The sequence below is a fragment of the Kryptolebias marmoratus genome, linkage group LG3 (assembly GCF_001649575.2).
Source record: "Kryptolebias marmoratus isolate JLee-2015 linkage group LG3, ASM164957v2, whole genome shotgun sequence".
Taxonomy (NCBI): Eukaryota; Metazoa; Chordata; class Actinopteri; order Cyprinodontiformes; family Rivulidae; genus Kryptolebias; species Kryptolebias marmoratus.
The window spans coordinates 26,419,435-26,439,189 of NC_051432.1; positions in this window are offsets into that span (position 1 = coordinate 26,419,435).

Here is a 19,755-nt window from a genome sequence, read left to right on the forward strand (position 1 = left end):
GGGAAAATCACAATCAACCCAAAAGCAACAGGAAACTACCATAACCTAAAACAGCATCTAATATAAAAACTACACAAGAGTGTATGTTTCATACTTATAATCAAATTTAAGTAAATAAGGAGCATCTTAAAGGTAAGAGGTATTTTCTTTTTATTGCCCTAGAAAGCATTTATTTTCAGATGGTGCAGGTCTTCATCTATAGACTTTGGCTGATTCATTTCTACCCCACAGAACAAGCCAGATGGGACAAGACTGGGTATGGAGAGGAGACTTAAGCCTTTAATTTTTGCACATTTAGCAGGCAAAATAGCTTCTACCACACACTTTATGACTTTTTTTTCTATCCAATCATTCTGACTGGCTGAGCACGTACATGCAAATCTCAGTCCCCCAAAAATGTGTGGTAAGGTCACTGGGGCCTTATTAGAGGGAAAGGTCTGTGTGAAGATGGGTTTAGGTTACAGTATATTATTATTCATTAGCACATGAATGAAAATATGTAACCCTGTTGGATATACTCTGGCACAGTGTCTTAAAAGCAATGTGATCTTTTTATAAAAAAAGCATTTGATGAATTTAAAATCTCAAACAGTCTGAAATTTATGCAGTTTTAATTTCTTATCCAAGAATACAGTTTTGCAAGCCTTGCAAATGAAAATATGCCAGGAATTTGTAACAAAACTGGCCACTTAAAATGCAGCCAAATGGCTTGTTGATCACTTGGTCACAAACTGTCAGAATTCAGGTAGACAGCAACAAAAAATTAACATAATTCTCACAATTTTCTTGCATGTTTGAGGGATTTCTTTAAACTAGTCTCCCGACATTCACAACTCAGTGAGATGGCACCTTAAGGCAGTTTTGTCTTGAGTCATTATTGCCTAAAACACACACACTGACACACAGCTTAATTCTTTGTTTCTCATTTGTGCCCATCAGCAGCTACTGTCCAATTTTCTCTGAGGACAGGTTATTCATGAATTATCGTGGACCAATGAGACGAGGCGTACATGTGAGTCATGTTTGTCAAATGAGAGTGACTGACCACTGGGTCTGGGGCAAGGTTGATTTAAGAACACTGTGCAAGTGTTATTACTGGCATTCATATTAAGATGCATCTGCAAACTGAATATTGTAAAAGGATAATTATTTCTGCATTTAAAACACATTCATGTCGTTATTTATCTAAAATTGCTGCAATTTAGTCAATTGCTGGTATTTGGCAACACATTTTCAGAATGTACGTTCATTAGCAAAATAATCCAAAACCAGCCACTTTCAGTAGCTATGATACATAAAGTTTCTTGGAACCAGTATATTAAAATGAATAAATACAACACAAAAGCTAAAATAATAAAGCTATGAAATATGGATTCAAATGCAGTGACCCCAATGGATGTTTTTTTCAGGGCACCTTTAATACAGTCTGTTATGAAACTCTTGCATTATTCATTAGTTATTTCAAAATACGAATAAATGAAAATGCAAGCTGCTCGACAAATGACAAATGAGGTAACACAGTACGAGAGTTAATTGATGTAACAGAAATGCCTTCTTAATGGGCATATTGGCATCCTGCCCTCTCATGAGTTGAATAAAATGGTTGTGTGCCTCAGAATAAAATAAAAAACTATTTAGCTGAAACATCTTTGCAGACTGGCCTCACTGGGCTTTCCTGCTTTTGTGCAGCGCTAAGCAAGAACTGCTTCTCTTACCTTTGCTTTTTTGTTTTTTTTATTCAGTCTTGTTCTTCTTATTTCCTATCCCTCCTCCTCCATCCCTTTTGTCTAAGCAGTGTCTGTTGAAGATTTATGAATAAGTGATGAGTTAATACAAAGATGAATTATTGTGATGGTTTATTCAATAAGGGTGCTGCTCTGTTGTTGAAACTGTGCGGTCCTCCAACTTGTCATAAGGGCTGGGTAACGGTTGATGCTCATGTGCATAAATGCACAAGCCAACCAACACACAAGTGTGCACATATTTCACCCAAAGTGATAAATATATATGGATTACGATCAGTGAAATCCCTTAGTTGTGGCCTTTTCAAGCATGCATGTTTGGCAACAGCAAAAAAAAACCCAAGTCTGCTGTTTCTACAATTGAGACTTCTCTCCACCTCCTACCTTCTTTGGAACTGTGCTTTGGCATTTCTCATAACTTATTTAGACAGGAGGGTAGCCCTAAGGAGGACAAGCACAAGGATGCATGAGAACGAGAGCAAGACACAACAAGACAGGGCCAGAAAAAGTGGCACATACAACTGTTAACTATTCATTATGGTGACTAATTAAACATTAACTCCCTTTTCAAAGCGTAGCCCTGAATACTGAAGTCACAAGGGACGAGTGGGTGTTATTACAGATATAATTCCAGAAAATGATTCAAAAGTCACAGTGAAAACCTGTCACAGAGCTGAATACCTTTTTTGCTTTGGCTCTCCTGGAAATGAATGAAAAAATTCAAAGGTTATAATCCATAACTAAAAATTTCAAACCAGACCAAAGCTAACAGAGCATGAAATGTTACAATTGTGCTTGGGTCACCTCTTGTTTTCCCGGGCAGTTCATTGCAGTATACCAGACAGCTGATTTAACAAATATAATCCAATATGTTTGATTTTTTTTTAGCTTGTGAGATCACCTTAGACTTAATCTTTCACATTTGTTCCAGTTGTTGTTTCCTCTTTTTGATCTACTCATGCTCATTCATGTTGATGCAAATGTCCTCTTCTGCTCCTTGACAGTCACTAGTATGTGTTTTAGGTTAGCCAAACGTACATGAGGAATCAGTTCTGCAGAATCCGTGATCTTATCTGTAATTCCGAGCACTCTTGTTCCTTGTCAAGCCCTGGTGGACATTATTCAAGATGAAACCCTGTTTTTGCCAGCTCAGTCTAACACCGGTGTGCCACAGGGGCTAATGATGCCTTAAGCTGCAGGCCTCAAGTTGGTATTAGAAAAAAACAGTATCTGGTAGGTTCGTTTCTATCCTACTCCAGGACCTCAGAGATTTTCCTTGTCTTGACTTGCATGCTATTCATATGTAGTCCATGTTACACTGTGGACAAAATATATTTTCATTATTACTGTAAAAAATCTGATGTTTCATAACCCACTCAAAAAAGCTGTCCTTATTTACTCACTCACACAGACAGGTTTTTAAAAAGCAGCTTGTAAATAAGTGTAGCACACATCAACTTGAAAAGATGCCACATTCTGCTGAAAGATCTGAAAATATTTTCAGAATTAACATTTATTTGCTTGAAAGTAATAATTAGTTGACACCGCAGGAAAAAAAAAAAAAAATCAATGTTAGTTTGAAGTGCACAACATGTTAGAACTGCTGGGCCTTTTTGATTTTTCAGAGTTGCATATGAAAAACAAAAGCTCTCTAATATTCACACCAGCCTACTTTGCCTGCCAAAGCTTGGCAGCTTGTCAGACTTCAGCTGTGGCCATTTAGGAGTGCTGCAAGGTAATTTTAATGCAAGGTAAGATTTTGACATGAAATCAAAATGTGTTTGTTTTAATTTGGTCTAATTAGCATCTCCAAAAATTATTAGTTAATGGCAAAGTGGTGAAAAAGAAAAAAATATATTCACAGTAAACAGTAAATGTCTAGCACAAGGACATGTTTTAAGTGGGTGTTGGTCAATTTGTACCACAGTTAAATTATACTTTAACTTTGTACCCAGCAGTTGTCATTTTTTGCTAAATGATTACCATTTCATACACATTCACTTAAAAAAATTGCCATCTGGCATCCATGCCCCTAACATATGTGCATGTCTTAGCATACATACGACCCCGCAAGCACTTGTGCACAAATCAATATAAACACCAGCTCCTTACTACACAGCACATTTTTTTGTAACAAATCTTTAAATAAACACTTGTTAAAAACAGTAAGTGCTTACCAGTTGTATCAACAATAAAAAAGTCCTCATCTTGCAGCAAAAAGAAAAACTTCTCAAATCCCCGCAATTGCTCAGCGACAATATGTAAGTACACAGACCAGACACACACGCTCGACAGATGTATCGATGCTGCTTGCACGAAATACAACAAAATCACCACCTAGCTTGCACATGTTTTAAGCAAACATACTGTTACATTATTTTAGAAGCTTCATGCTTGATTTGACTATAACTGAATATAAATTTTAATTGTGTTTTGAAATCTGCTGTTATTCAGAAAACATCCAGAGCTACAACCCTAAATGTCCAGGCCTAACTATGTGGATGACGATAATAATAATAAAACTGTTTCAAATCGGCTTATCTTGGCTGCTGCCAAAGTGGGTACAAAGAGAACAAAAAAAAGTGGCTAAGAAGTGGGCAAGGCACGTATGAAGCAGATAAAAGTGGGTATGTAGCAGAATTAAAGAAGATACACAGTGGACAGTGGTAGGCACGAAGAGACCTGTGATAGATAGGGTTTTTTTTTGTTCCCAAAAACTACAGGTACATGGTGAGTAAAACCTCAAAAGTACAATTCGGCAGATGTAAAAATTGATCTGGAACCATTTCAAGTGCATTTGTGGTTGATTCATAAAGTACCAAATTAACTGTCCGCAGTTTTAAGCTATTTTATTTAATTTGAGAAGACTAGTATTGCATTTTACTAACATTCTGTTTTGATAAAATGATTCAGAAACTTAATTATTATAAAATACATGTGTCAATGGGTAGTTTGTCCTTTCGCTGTCCTGTCCTTTTATGCACTTGCATAAAGTAAATGAAAGACATTCTTTGGTCACAAAAAAGTAAGTAGGTGTTTGTATGTTTATGTTATAAAATGTTTCTCAGTGTTTTTATTTGAAATAAATGTCTCCCTTTTCTTTTCAGTGATTCAAAAGAAATTATGTGCACAGAGGAAATAATGCAGTGAGGCTCAAAATAAGCTTGCTATGATAAGGCCATACAGCATTGTATGGCCCAGTATTATTTTAAAAGCTGAACCATGACATGTTTCATTATTTAAAATGTATTACTTGGTTTAAACAACAGTGGAAGTTGCTGATATGTTGCAGTAAAAACTTGTGTCCAAAATCCTCATTTAGATGAATAGTTTGGTAGAGTGTTATCTTTAGGAAATAAAATGGTCTTGTATTCAAGTACAAAGAGTATGACTTCTTTTGGTGATTACTCTTTGTAAAAAAAAAAGGCCTCTGCATTGATTAGCTATGAGTAGTAAATACAAATAAGCTTAGTTAACTCTTTTCTTTTTAAAATGAACCAGAAGCAAGGACAAAGATCATTAACTGTTTAGTAAAAATGACCAATGTCCTTACCATGAGAGGCATTCCTAGACAATATATGGGAATGTGTTGCATCCATCAATCAAATTGCCTCTTCTAACAAAAATACCATCACAGTAGAGCATACACATTAAAAAAAAGACTGCAGCTATTGGCACCTTCTCAGGCCAAAGGGGAATTTTAGCATGAAAGTTTTTGCTTACAACAACAGTGAGCCTGTTTTGTACACTGCCTAAAGCATACAAATGTTTCCTTTAGCTTCACTTTCAGCAAATGTTTAAGTCATTAAAAATTCTTGCTAAAGGACAGAAGGGGGTTGTTCATTAGATTTCAGAAATAAGTTCAACTTCACAGCAGTCTGAAGAAAGGATCCTACTTCTGACTTGATTTATACAAACTTTATTAGTTTTCTTGGTGACTCCATGACCTCAGTCAATAGTTTTAGTTAACTCAACAGCTAAGGCATAAAATGTTTACCTCTAAATATACCACATATTTAAAAATTTTAATCCTGCAATATGGCATTCCTTTGTTTTATCTGCATTAAATCGCAATCTACAGACAGGCAGACTTCCACAATGACAAACTGATGCTGAATGCACATCTTTTTTTCTTGGACTTTTCACAGTGCTGTCCTGTGGGAACCTAACAGGGGAGATAAATGTGGCTGACCGGCATAAGATTGGGGGCACAGAGACACATAACAAGGGGAGCAAATTGAGACAAAGAAAGAAAAATCAGTTGTTTTCGGTAAAAGTGGTTGTAAACTTATACTGTATCCAGGCTGGTATTATTATATTTGGTTATGAAAGAGCCTGATGACCAGCACCAAGCACAAACGAATGTCTTTGTAATTCTCCAATGCATTTATGCCCCAAACTTGATATTGAATAAATAAGTAATTATTTAGTCTAATAACATTTCAGTTCATCACTCTATAGTCTCTGTCACAAAACAGTTCTGCCATTCAAAAATCACCAGTGGAGCTAGCCACATCCTGCACAGATGTGAGTTTTCAGAAATGAAAAGAGCTTTGTGGAACCAAAAGAGGCATGGCGCAGAACTTATCTGTGAACTCCGACCATACGTCATCACTTCATCACGTTAAAGCCAGGTTACCTTTTCACATGTTGACTGCTTTACCTCTTTTACTATGCTACGCGGAACAAAGGCGCATCTGAGGTGGGTTGGCCTTCACCCCCTCATCATCTGATCTCCAATCTGAAGTCACACCAAGGCGGCCAGAAGGCATCTAAGCCCTGGCCTGAAGTGTCTTGTGAAAAAGCCTTATAGGTAAATAATGGTTGCTGTTTCTTAAGATGACTGCAGTGAGAGATCAAGCTAATATTAGCATGTTCTCTGGGACCATTTAGCATGCTGATAATAACTTTCCTCCATGGGAGGCCATCAGAGCTTTGCATCGGCTGCTCTCTGAATGGCTGCACTGGAATTGGCACATTAGCTTAGTATATCTCATCTGGGAGAACTGAATAAGTGAACATGTACACATAACTCTTACACAGAGACACACACACAAATGCTGAGTTTATTTCATCCAGGGGATGTGAATACATGGCAGTTGAGATCCATTAGTGGTAAACATGTAGAGGCTGTCTGCTGAGCAGAAGGCATCTCAGTGGGAAGCCAGCCGGCGATGTGGAGGTGTATTAGTTTGATGAAGAATATGTGTGCAAAAGTGTGTGTGAAGCATAACATGTGCATGTGTCTCAACATTGTTTCTTTCAGTCAGTTTGACACCATTGCAAGGCTTGTTACAGCTTACAGAAGCAGAGGTGCCATTGTGGGAGAGAATGTGTTGGTCATTACAGCAGGCATTCAAACATCTGTAACCTTCTTGTAAAACAAATGACAGAAAGCTTTTGGAAAAGCAGTATAAAAGATGTTAGATCCTTTCTTTTTCCACACATAGAGAACTCATTAGGGTAAAACTTATGTCATTTGGCATACACCAGTGTTTATTCCTTGTTTCCATTCCTTGACAATGGCTTTTACTACAGACAATATTTCTAGTGAGGCTTTAGAGAACTGATGAGTGAAATGCATCTCTTAGATCCTGTGCCTGGTCTTTGCTGAGTCGTTTTCTTTTCCTTATTGTTTTCTGCTTTACTTAATAAGTTTTAAGAACACACCATACACCAGAATTCCATAAAATTAGGAAAATCACTTTGTTGATACAATGAATGTTGGTGCAAATACCAATATTACATGCCTGTCAAATTGTGCTCTATTTGGCAAGCTTCTCACAAAGTGCCTTAAGAAACAACTTTTGTACAGTGCCCTGAGACAACTTTTGTTGTGACTTGGTGCTATATAAATAATAAACTGAAATTTATAAGTCTTGAATTTGTGACTTTTAAAGCTGTGTTCTCACAGAGAAAACGTACAAGTTTGTGAATGAATGAAATAATGTAAGCGCTTAGAAATTTCTCATTATGCATAACTATTGACTAGATATTTATCAGCTGTTTAGCATGCAGCCTTTTTATATATTTTAATTTAGTTTCATGTGTCGCTCGCACTGTCCCCTCATTGTTTGCTGCAGCTTTTGGTATAACTTAATAAAAAAAAATACTACTGCACTTTTTTGTTTTCAGCAGCAAATCTCTAGATGCAGTTAGAGAATAGCTGGTGGAGGATTTAGCAGATATAGAGCCATATATTTCCCTGAAGGGCTGGAAGGGACTGACAGAAATGATTGAGAAATGATAAAGTTAGAAAATCTGACAGCTCATATAAATATTTTTTATAATGTAATAGATTTGTTGAATCAAAGGGAATAGCAGGAGAATTGTGATATTATTGAGTGCTGCTATATTCATGTTGCTGAAATGACATTTTGGAAACAGAATGAAAAAGTACTAATGATGTATGTTGTCTTAATATGTTTAAACAATGAGGGCATAAAGGTGGGTTTGGGAGTGTTTGTGACTATGTGCAACAATCAGTGACTGAGGCTATATATTTTGCATTTACTTTTTTTTTTAGAATAATTGTGTTTGCAAGGGAGGTGAGGTAGTTAAGTTCCTTCAAGCAGAGTCAAGTGTGAGCCATTTCTTGGAAATAAATTCAACAGAAAGCTTTCCACCCCATTATATTTGAGAGGTAGACACAAAGAAACAGGTATTTACACTGCAAATCATTTTTCTCATTGTACTGTCACAAAAGAAACACATGTTAGAATTTTGACAGATTCTATAGCATGTCTGCTTTAAGTTTTTAAATTCCCCTGAAACAAAATTTTATGTTTACACCAGAATTCATCAAACAAGGCCACCCTTGTTGTTCTTCATTTCGTTTTGTGTAACACAAAGAAGCTTTCAGGTTTTTTTTTTTCTAATTTCTTTTTTTGATTGTTTATGTCTTCTGCCAGTTTTTAGACAAACTGTGGCTAACTGTTAATTTTGTAGTTATTTTCATGCGCCAACATATAATGTAGATGCATGTTTTTTTTTTTTATTGTTCCCACTCATATCGCCTCCTCATGTAGATGTTTCTACATAGAATTATGCCATCTAGTCCTACAAAGATATTTATTGCCCACTGCTGAAACAAGAGGGCAGAGTGATAAAGGTTTAGATGGCACAAACCTATGTTGAAACATCTACATGAGGATGGCGATATGAGCCACAACCAATAATAAAAATATATTCATTTGATTTTACAGATAGTGTTACAATTTGGCTGTAGTTAAAAGTTAAAGTCATTTACAAAATATTTTCCAAGTGCTACCTAATTTGTAAAATTATTACTTAAAATTTTAACAATAACTAGTAGTCTGTCTCTTAGCAAAATAGCTCATCAACAAAAAAAAAAAAAAAAAAATTAAAAGTTTACTGTTCTATTAATTTCTAAGGGTATGTTTTATTTGTGACCATTTACATTGCCTAATAAAGGTAAAAATACAGTTGCAGAAGAATATTCAGGAGTTTCCATCTTTAATATAACATGATGGAATCAGATGGCTGCAGAATTATCTGACATAACATAATTTTATCTCTGTCACCAGCTCACTAAACTTCCTATTTTTCCCATCATGGCTTCATTTAATGAGCTCTCACACTTTGTCACAAAATGCGGGAAAGGAGGGGTGGAATCTGAGAACCACACTTGCTTTGATAAATGATGGTGTAAAACCTGAAAAGCATAAAATGGAATATTTCCAGTAATTTGAAAGAGTTTATTCCATAACCAATATCAACTGAGAGCTGTGAAACACATCACTTTACTGCTTTATTTCACAGTAAGTCAATTAAAGGCACTTTACCAAAATAAACATGATCAGTTTAATTACATGCAATCCAATTCATTACAATAAAATTCAGTGATCTCATTACTAAAGTAATGTACCGTATGCATCTGTTTAGCATATACATGGACAACTGTAAATCTGTTCTTGGACATCTTTAATTAGAATGAAATCATTTTTTAATGTTGTTCAAGTCATTCCACTAAGGCTGTCATTGTTTTCCTTGTGGGGAGATAAAGCAGACCTGGATTTACAGCATATTTAAATATTATCTACACTCTATACGCGTTGCTAAACACATTATGTAGCTTATCTCGACACACTGCCAAACCAAGGGAAATTCCCACACCATCATTTTTTAGTCCATCTTTAGCTTCTGCAAACATTTTCTATGGCATTATTTTGATAAGTTTATGCGATGTCATGATATTTAGTACTGTCTAGAACTCTATTTAGTATTCTATTTATGTATTTCTTCCCCTTATTTATAATGGAGAACTTGTTCTGCTATCAGAAGTCCTCTTTAGTTTATCCCAATGATTGTAAATATTTCAGCACTAAGTATAAAATGTGACTTTATGTGAAACTCCAATTTTGATTCACTAAGGTGCATAGACATGCCTTGGCTGACAGAAATTCATTGTTGTTTTTCTGATACAGCCTCTGCTAAATGTCTTTAAAAAGCTTGCAAACAACTCAATGTGGTTTTTGTTTTGAGAATAGGACATAACTAAAATAAGAAATAACACTTCAGTATGTGTTTCTTCTCGGGACTTTTTTTTGTATAGGTGACCTTCAGTGCATACATTCTATGCATGAAGATGCTGAATTGATTTTTTTGTATCTTTTTATCCTAAATCTTGTTCACAAACAATGAGAAAGTATCATTGTCACTGACCTTAAAAACATTGACTGCCAAAACTCTCCTTCCATGTAACCAGAGATGTAGCCTTTCTGAAGTTTTCCATCCCACAATATTTCAAACTGAACTGAATCTCTTCAGTTATTATTAAAATGTAGATTTCTTCTAACAGTTTACGAGCTTACCATCCATGTCAGAGTAGAAACTAATTTAGTTCTGCATTAAAATAAATTTAGTTATGTTTTAACATAATTTATATCAGTTCATTTGATTGCTGCAGCAGTTCCATCATATCTTAAAGGACTTTTGCGTACCAAAGAATGACTTGTTTTAAATGTATTTCATTTACATAATGTTTCATTCACAGAGGTATCTGCCAAGTATGAGCAGGAAAAGCATTCAGAACTGACTGCAGTTGTATAAATGTCTGTCAGTATTTTTAATCAATTCAACTGATCAATATTAGTATAAAGAAAAAGACAACCTTGTTGGTCTCTTGTTGCAAGCTCAAACTGCATATAAATAAAATTACAGTTTACATAATTCACTTTATTATTGTTGATATATTTGAGCAGCATGGATGAGGTTTCCCACAGACATTTAAACACAGAGAAGAAGCACTTCAGCATTCCGCCAGGGTGGTTCTGGCTAATGATGGTTGACAGCAGAAGACGGAAAACTGCTGACTAATTAGTGGAAAGTTTAAAAGTTCAGTGCAACTTGCATCAAATTGTGTTGGTAGGGAGGCCAGAGGAAGAGGATATAAGCCTTTTGTACAGACTCAACCCCCTTTACTAGAGTTAATGATTTTCTACCTTCCCGAATAACTCGGAAGAGTCTACAGAGAAAAGAGAAATGACCTTAATCACTTCAGTGTTGAGGACAAGAAAGCTGAAGTACATTCTGAAATGAACCACAAGCTGTTTTTTAGTGTCTTTGTTAAATTTAACATGGTACAGTTCTTCTCAGCACTCGATTCTTTTTTCATACAAGACCTGAGAAACTGCCAAAAATTAAAGTTCCATGAAAAAAAAAAAAAAATCATGTGCATTGAGTTGGCATGAAAAAACTAAAAATAATCATTATTAGAAAATTTAAAAATAGCATAGATAAATATTTTGATACATGATGGTTGGGGTGTTTATTTTTAATTTGAAAAGTGACAAAAAGAGACAAGCTCAAACAGGTTTTATTCTCACCCCCTTATCCCTGACCAATCAAGGCTTTTAAAAAGTGTGAAAACCATTTTTTATAGCTGAAGTTGTCAAATACCAGTGTCACCATTTACCTTGACTGCTCTTAGGCCAGTGAAAGACAAGTAGTTATTTGACACTTGTCTTTTTAACAGTAGGTCAACCAAAGCAAATTGTCAATGTACTCAATATATATTAAAATAGAAATGATGATTGCTACATATCATAAAATGTAACACTGGGAACATGCTTTCTAAAGATATTAGCAGTACACCCTCCTAAAAGGTCAGAGCTAATTTTGTCTCAAGACGATCCAACTGTTTTGATATTAATTCCCAAACGTATGTGAAAAATGTGGGAAAACAAAACAAAAAAAAACATTCAGTCTCCTTTAAGTTGTGGGCTAAGGACCTGGCTATACTTTGTTCTCTCCATTTGGAAAAATAAACAAACAAAAAAATCTTTGGACAAGAATCTTACAATATAAACACTAAAATAACCATGCCATGCCAGAAGGTGATTATTATGTTGACATCCACGACTCATCAAAATAAAAAGAGAAGATCTTAGGAATAAGTAACAACTGAAGTTCCCTTTTCTTTGACACTCTTTACTATTGCATTTCAGTCATTGATTTTTTGGCTGCACATGATCAATGGGTATTGGCAACAGAGTTTAAAAAAAGTGAACCAGCAGAAAAATAACTTCAATAAAACACAGCTTCATTGCTTGTAAAGAAAAATCTGATTTTTTTCAAAATGTGTGCATATGAATGCAACAAAATGCCACAGAAAATTTTCATTTTGCAACTAACATCTTGCAACTAACAATGACAAGGTCATTTTTTAAATATAATGATAAACATGCAAGTTTTTTCTTGTTTACCTAGTGTCAAATTAGGCAGATAACCTCAGGTGATTTTTAAACAAGAAGAATGTTACTTTGTTCCAGTAGGGCAAAGTTCATGCAGCGGTTGTTGGCCAAAGGTTAATCCTTAACCATTTAAGTAGGTGTGTGTTTAAAAAAGCATTTGTGTTTATGGGTCTCAGAACTCTGCCTTCATGTGACTTTGTGCCTGGCTGGTAAGAAGAACTAATTTTCCGGTCCGCTCGTTCACTGGCTTTCTTCAATTAAGGCAGGGGTCTGTGAGAAAGCTCCACTCTGACATCGATTCTGACCGAGCTGGTAGAAAGGCAACGCTGAGCAAAAAACAACTCATCTACATGATGTGTGTGTTTGAGTGTTGTTAGTGTGTGTAATTTCCTTGACTATGATTATTACACGTTTATAAAAAGCTAAAATTAAGATTCAATTTTGAGTTGTTGCTTCTTTACCAGAGCCTCATGTGACTCTTGATGAATGACAACTTTTGAAGCAAGAGAAACTGAGAAATGTCAAAATGAACGAATACATTTTGGCATTTAAATAACATATAAAAGTGTACATTTATTAAATAAAAAGACAATAAAGACATGCTTGTAAATCTGGGTATGTTAACAAGACATACAAATCAGATTTAAAAGTTGTGTAAAGACAGTTTTAGTGTTTTAGTACAACTAAACATGTCAATACATTCTACGAAAAATGCACCTACTGTATCTGGGTATTTTTAAAGTTTATCCAAATCAATAAATAAATGAAATAAAATCACTATTTCCTTTAACACAACTTTTCTTTTTCTTTTTTTTTTGCAATTCTAAGTACAAATTCCAATTCTCCAAGATCCAGAAGCAAGAGAAAAGACCAATCCATGATAGAATAATAATTAACTAACTAATAATATTTCACAGATTTTTCTATCATTAAGTTTTAATGATGAAATAACTTTTTCCTACAGACTAAATTATCTTCTTTTCATTTATTTTTTTTCTGCAACTAGAACATCATCAATTAAATAACAAAGCTCTATTTTGGTCCACAGAAAACTGTTAACTGTCTTCTGCCTTGTTCATTAAATCTTTAAAACTGACAGACAGGCAGCTAAGTTATTTTGGGATCTGTTAGATTCTACTTGGAGCACTGTTCAGTGTTTCCCTGATAGACCATTGATCACAAAACAGAAACAAAATGTCACCCTCAGGGTAATTTTTTTCTAAATGATTAAAAAAAAAAATCCATTTGAGTAAAAAAAAAAAAAATTAATGCAGACTGGTCGGTATAAACCTTTCTTTTATTTTTTTTAATATAATTCCACCTCACAACAATTGGTGTGTAGGTCTGACACAATGTTAACTGAGCATTAATAATCGGGTATGTGTTAGCTCAGTCAGTAAATAAGAAGTGACACTTGTTGTACCTCTTCTAGATCACCCACCTTGTTTGATTTATTTATTTATTTTTTGGTCAAAATCAGTTACAACAAGTTAAACTAGCCTTGAATTTCATGTTTGTACTATTTCTCCTGACTGTTGATTGTTGGAGTGAAAATGGTTTAGGGTGGAAGCATGACTGTTTCTGCGACCGTTCTGCCTATGACATACGTTTTCTTCTTAACTGTCTAAGGGCTGCCAGACAGCCCTTAGCAGGTAGCCTGAGGGTTCTGTTCAGTATCTTAGCTGTTCGTAGGACTGTGCTCTTCAGGACAGATCTCTGAGGTTGTTCCTGGGATCTATTGGAGCCACTCCTCCAGTTTGAGGGTCACAGCACTGAGTTATCCGATGACCACTTGTTCTTCTGAGGCCTTGGTACTTCTCTGTGTCATCTTTTAGCCCTTGGTATTCTTCATCTTCTCGTGCTCCTTGATGTCACAGTTACTTTGAATTGCTACATCTGTCACTGTGCTTACTTCTGTAGCTTGTTGTCCATTGCAGTGTCCGGTTGGTTAGCCATCACCAGTTTGTCAGCCATGAGCAGTTTATCAGATTCTTAGCCCTGCCATTTTCCACCACTAAGAATGTGGAACCTCCAGTCCATCTCGACAAAGATGTTCCTATTCCAGTCATTTGGTTTTTGTTATTGTGTTCCATGTATGCTTTGCCTGGCTGCATTTTACATCCTGCTTTTATGTGCTGGACTGTCTCAGGGGCATCTTTGCCCCTGAGAAATGTTAAAATTTTACTTAAAAGCAGAGTTGTGTAAACAGGGTCTGAAATGTGAAAACTATTGTATATTTGAATTATTTAAAAATTATTGATCGTATAGACCCCAAAGCTTGAGAGACCCTTGAGAATCAAACTGTACAGTAGGTTACATGATCAGAAACTCTGGCCCAGTTCACCAGTCATTTAGAATATTATATAGTTAAAAACTGAACCTTGTCAAAGCAATAATGCAAATATTGGGGCCTAATGTAAAGTTCATATTATACCTCTGGAGTAACTTGTTTCTTTTCCACGCTCATTTAAACACATCTCCTTTTTCTTTTAGCAAATAAAGTTTGAAAAACACAAACCCTAAAATTTGCATAAATACACTCATACTAATATAACTACAGAAAAAAAAACAAGTTATCAGATTTTTTTTTTTATTTTTGTTTGTTTGTTTGTTTTTTCAGAAAAGATCTAGTGACAGACAGAACTGCTAATCCAACACAGCCCACATCCAAATGACTAAAATTATATTTGTTGAAAATAAATACAGTACCTGAGCTGACCCTTGATGTGTTATAAACAATGAGTAAAGGGACACTAAAACTTATCACCTCAGATTTCTTATTTTATCTCAAGGTCTTTGGCTGTGGCTACAAATCTAACCCAGCCTTACACCAGGATGTATTATAGCAACAATGGACCACAAAACAATAATTTTCACAATAAATAGTTATGACAAAGATCTTTTTAACTGAAAGGCATTGAATCTAGAGTTTTCTGCTGTCACATTGGTTGTAATGAATGCTTCTATCAAACGCCATGACATTCATAGAGGTATTCACACTTCTTCCTATGTACTTAATCAAATCAAATTTATTTCTATAGCATATTTGAAAACAACTTTCGTTGGCCCAGGTGCTGCATACAAAGCAATAAACTGGTATATGTGTATGTTGGTGTCAGCTTTCATGTCTGCAGTTAGTTTTGAACACTGCAGCTCATCTTTTATCATAAACAAAAAAGCATAAACAGATCTCCCCAGTTCTCGCTTCCCTTTATTGCCTTCCTGTTCATTTTAGAATTGGTTTTAAAGTTTTATTGTTGACCCATAATGCCTTGAATGGGAAAGTGCCTGTATATCTGTCTGACTTCCTGCAGCATCACGTGTCCTTCAGATCCTTTAGATCTAATGATCATTTGCTTTTAGTTGTCCTGAGGTCCTGATCCACTTTAACTTTAAAATGCACCCATGGAAAATCTCCATTTGAAGAGCCAGATAGCCCTTTCACCCTCCTCAATGATCAAAAAAATAATATGAGATACCCTTACCCCCTGGTGTGAATGTATAGAGGTAGGATATGAGGTAGGGGAAAAAGGGTGCCTTAAGCCTTAAGACTCTGGTATACCCCAAATGAAATTGGTTTAAAATCACTCATTTTTGCACATAGTCCACGAAACACTCGGCTCAGAACTCCCAGGAAGCTCCTCCCTCCTCCTACAGTGTTAAAAAGGGTTTCTTCCCATTACCTTCTCAACTCTCCTGTCGTTGTACATATTTTTGTTTCCCTTACCATGACCAGATGTGTTTATTAAACCAACTGAGACAGTGCAGGCTGTTTGGCATTTGCAAATTTGTTGGTGCACAATAATGAGTGAATGAAGGGAATGTGTCTAAACGATCCCTGGCTGATGTGCACTTCCTCCCGGCTACCACAGCCACGAAGAGTTGCCTGTGTCTCTGCACGGTCTTTTTAAGCAAAGGTGTATAAGTTTTGCTGGAACAGTCGTAAGGACAGCTGTATTATCTAACAGTCTTGGCCAGCTGCTTCTCAGCAGAACAGTAGAGGGAAAATGACTCCATTAAAGCTCACCTGCTTTTCCATTTAAACATGCCCACAACAACTTCTGACCAATCACACCGTACTTGGCACAAACCCCTTAGTGAAAAAGTTCAGCCAGGGCCTTGTGTTGTTAAGGGGCGGAAGAAACTGCTACGTGAACGAAAATGACAAAATTTTCATCACGCAATGACGTGAATTAGAGCCAACTTCATGACTTCTCATGGAGTATGCAAAATCCTTTAAGCTCTGAAGCTTTGGATGATGCCTCTGAAGAGGGAAATTTGGATAATATTAATTGCTTTAAAAAAAAAACCTAATAAAGTTGTGACGAATGGTAAATGGCCACATTATTGTACTACTTCAACTGTAATACTGACAACGTAAAGCCATTAACAATTAACAAGGCCATTAACAAGGCCACACTTGCCTGGTAATACAGAGTTTTTCTTTCTTAATGCATTAAAGTTAACAGACACTGATCTTACACCCACTCACATAATGCACCAGGGTCAGGGTAGGATTTGATTCATTGCCTAACGTACTGGGAGCTGTGGAGTGAAGGTTGCTTTATACTCCATAAGAAGTTAAGAAATCCGTTCATGGTCACATGGTTTTGAGATGATCTTTTTTGCACACACCATTCATAGTCCATGAGACACTCAGTAAAAAAACTCCTGGGACGCTCCTCCCTCCTCCCACAGCATCAGAACAGGTTTCGAGACCGCCACCATTTCGGACAGACAGTTCACAGTAATGAGCAAATGAAGGGAACATGTTCCTTCACTACCTGGCTGAGGTGTACTTCCTCCCGGTCAGCACAGCCACAGATAGCCTCCTGTGTTTCTGTGCAGTCTCCTCCATCCACAATAACTGATATCTCCTACCACAAGTTCTTCGGCAATTGACTCTCTTTTTTTAAGTTCATAGGTTTATAAATTTCACTGGAATACTTGTAAAAATGGCTGGATTTTCTAACGACCTCAGCCAGGGGCTTCTCCGCGAAGCAGTAGAAGCACACTGATTCCATTAAAGCCCACCAGCTTTCCCACATAAACACCCACAACAACCTCTGACCATTCACACAATACTTTGCCCAAACCCCTATGAGAAAAGATTCTGCCTGAACCTTGTGCTGAGAAGGGGGTGACAAAGCCATTAGGATAACAAAACACCGTTTTTGTCACACAAATACATCGATGAAAGCCGATTGCTTGACTTCTTATGGAGTATAAAACAGCCTTGAGAGTCCCTGACTGAAATACCAACCTGTGGATAACCAATCTAGCTACCAAATCCTAGCTGCCCCATATTTTGAAGTAGTGGGAATAACCAATTTAGTCTCAAACCTGTATGAATGATAACTCTGTTTGTCTGTCTGTCTGAAGCACAAAACACAGATTCAAAAGGCTAGAAATTGTGAGAAATTTTAATTGTTTTGTTGTTGCTGCAGGTCTCTAAAAATTCTCTACATTCATAAAGTTTCAATCATTCAGCTTAAATTATTAGTGTGTTTCATAAACTTTAATAATTTCAGCTACTCTTTATAAAATGTTTAAAAGCAATTTTTAAAAGTGCTCTCACCCAATCAGATTTGTGTGTGTCAGTAATATGAGGGTGATTAGTTTGTTATATAGTTTGAAATGCCTTAAACTTCTTTTTCTTCTGGCATATCTTTAATGTTGTTATTTTAGCTACTCCCTTCTATCAGGGGTCACCACTGTGAGCAAACGCACACAGAAGATTTGGGAAGCATTTTACACCAAATTCCATTCCTGACGCAACCTGGGATCAAACCTGCAGCACTCATCACTGAGCAACTGCAGCCCTCCTGGAATAACTTTTTAATAACAAAAACAATATCAGACAGCTTCCACAGCTAAGAATAATCTGCATGCATTCTATTTTCCAACCTGGACTTTATTAAACTGTCCCTCACCATCATGTCCAATCATGCAAAGCACAGACCCTGATAGCTTTATTAGAGAAAAGCCACTTTGCTGCAGCTCCTAACGGATTAAACACTGATGGCCAATAACTTAGGCCTTTGATTATCAGTTAAAATCTAATTTTCCTAAACGGGAAACTCACATGATCAACAAACATTTCTGCTGGTCAAAAGAGCGCAACAAACTATGTTTTGTCTGTAGCTACACTTTCGCCATAAAAAGGAAAAGGGAGTTGAAGTGCTGTTTAATTTAATCAGAATATTTACTTGTGGAATCAATAGCTCTTATTGACTCTTATCGCAAGCTTTCAATCGAAAAAAGGATGAGAAAAAAAATACATTTTTTTTTTGTCTTACTTGAAAAAGTTTTCTCAATAATAACAACTGGTGAGAAAGGGCATCAACTTTGTCTGTAATCATCTGTTAAATAAGATTGAAAGATAGAAAAAAAAATTGATTTCCAGATGAGCTGCTATTGCTCCACATCTGACTGGAAAAATATTAAATGAAAACACAAAGCCTTGATTGTAGTAATTACAAGAACAATTCACAACATGAGTGGCTGTAATTGTTTTCTGGATTATGCTACAAGAAAAAAGAAAAAATCCTGTAGTCAATATCAAATCACAAAATTTTCACAATTGTTTTATTTATTCAACAGCTTTAAGTTCAATTTAATTTCCTTTCATTCCGATAACATACTGTAAGCTTTGGCTGTGCTCTACACAGATCCATCAGTCAGTCCATCTATCTGACACTGTTCAGGACTAGGACTGCGTTTAGACATGCTATGAGTTAGGTGGATTCAACACAGTGTGCTGGATAAAAAGCTAGCATTCATTAGTAAACATATATTTTTGTTTTTCTTGACACTTTCTCTGTCTTCTTTCTAGTTTTCTGTTTGTAATTTTTTTACAAATGCATTTATGAACTCTGTTTTAAATCTCAGCTGTGTAGAGTTTCCACATCCTCCTTGTATTCCAGCGACCTCTCACAGTCCAATAACATGCATGTTCATTTTATTGGTGATTTTAAACTGACCTTAAATTCGTAAATGTGTGCGTGCACAATTGTATGTTTTGTGTATCTTTGTAACGACCCTGTGAAGGATAGCCATGTGCCTTGTCGCTCAGCCAATCACTGCTTGGATGCCACCTGAGGAGAATAAAACAGGTATGTAAAATGAATCAATGAATGATCCCTCCTGCTAATTCTCATCAGAACACCTGCTGCAGCATTTATGGATCAGCTACAGGGTTTTCAGAAAATTTTGAGGATATAATTAGAGAGCATAATAATAAATAATTACAAGAAGCAACAGAAGCAACTGTTCAGCCGAAAAGTAACAAATGTATT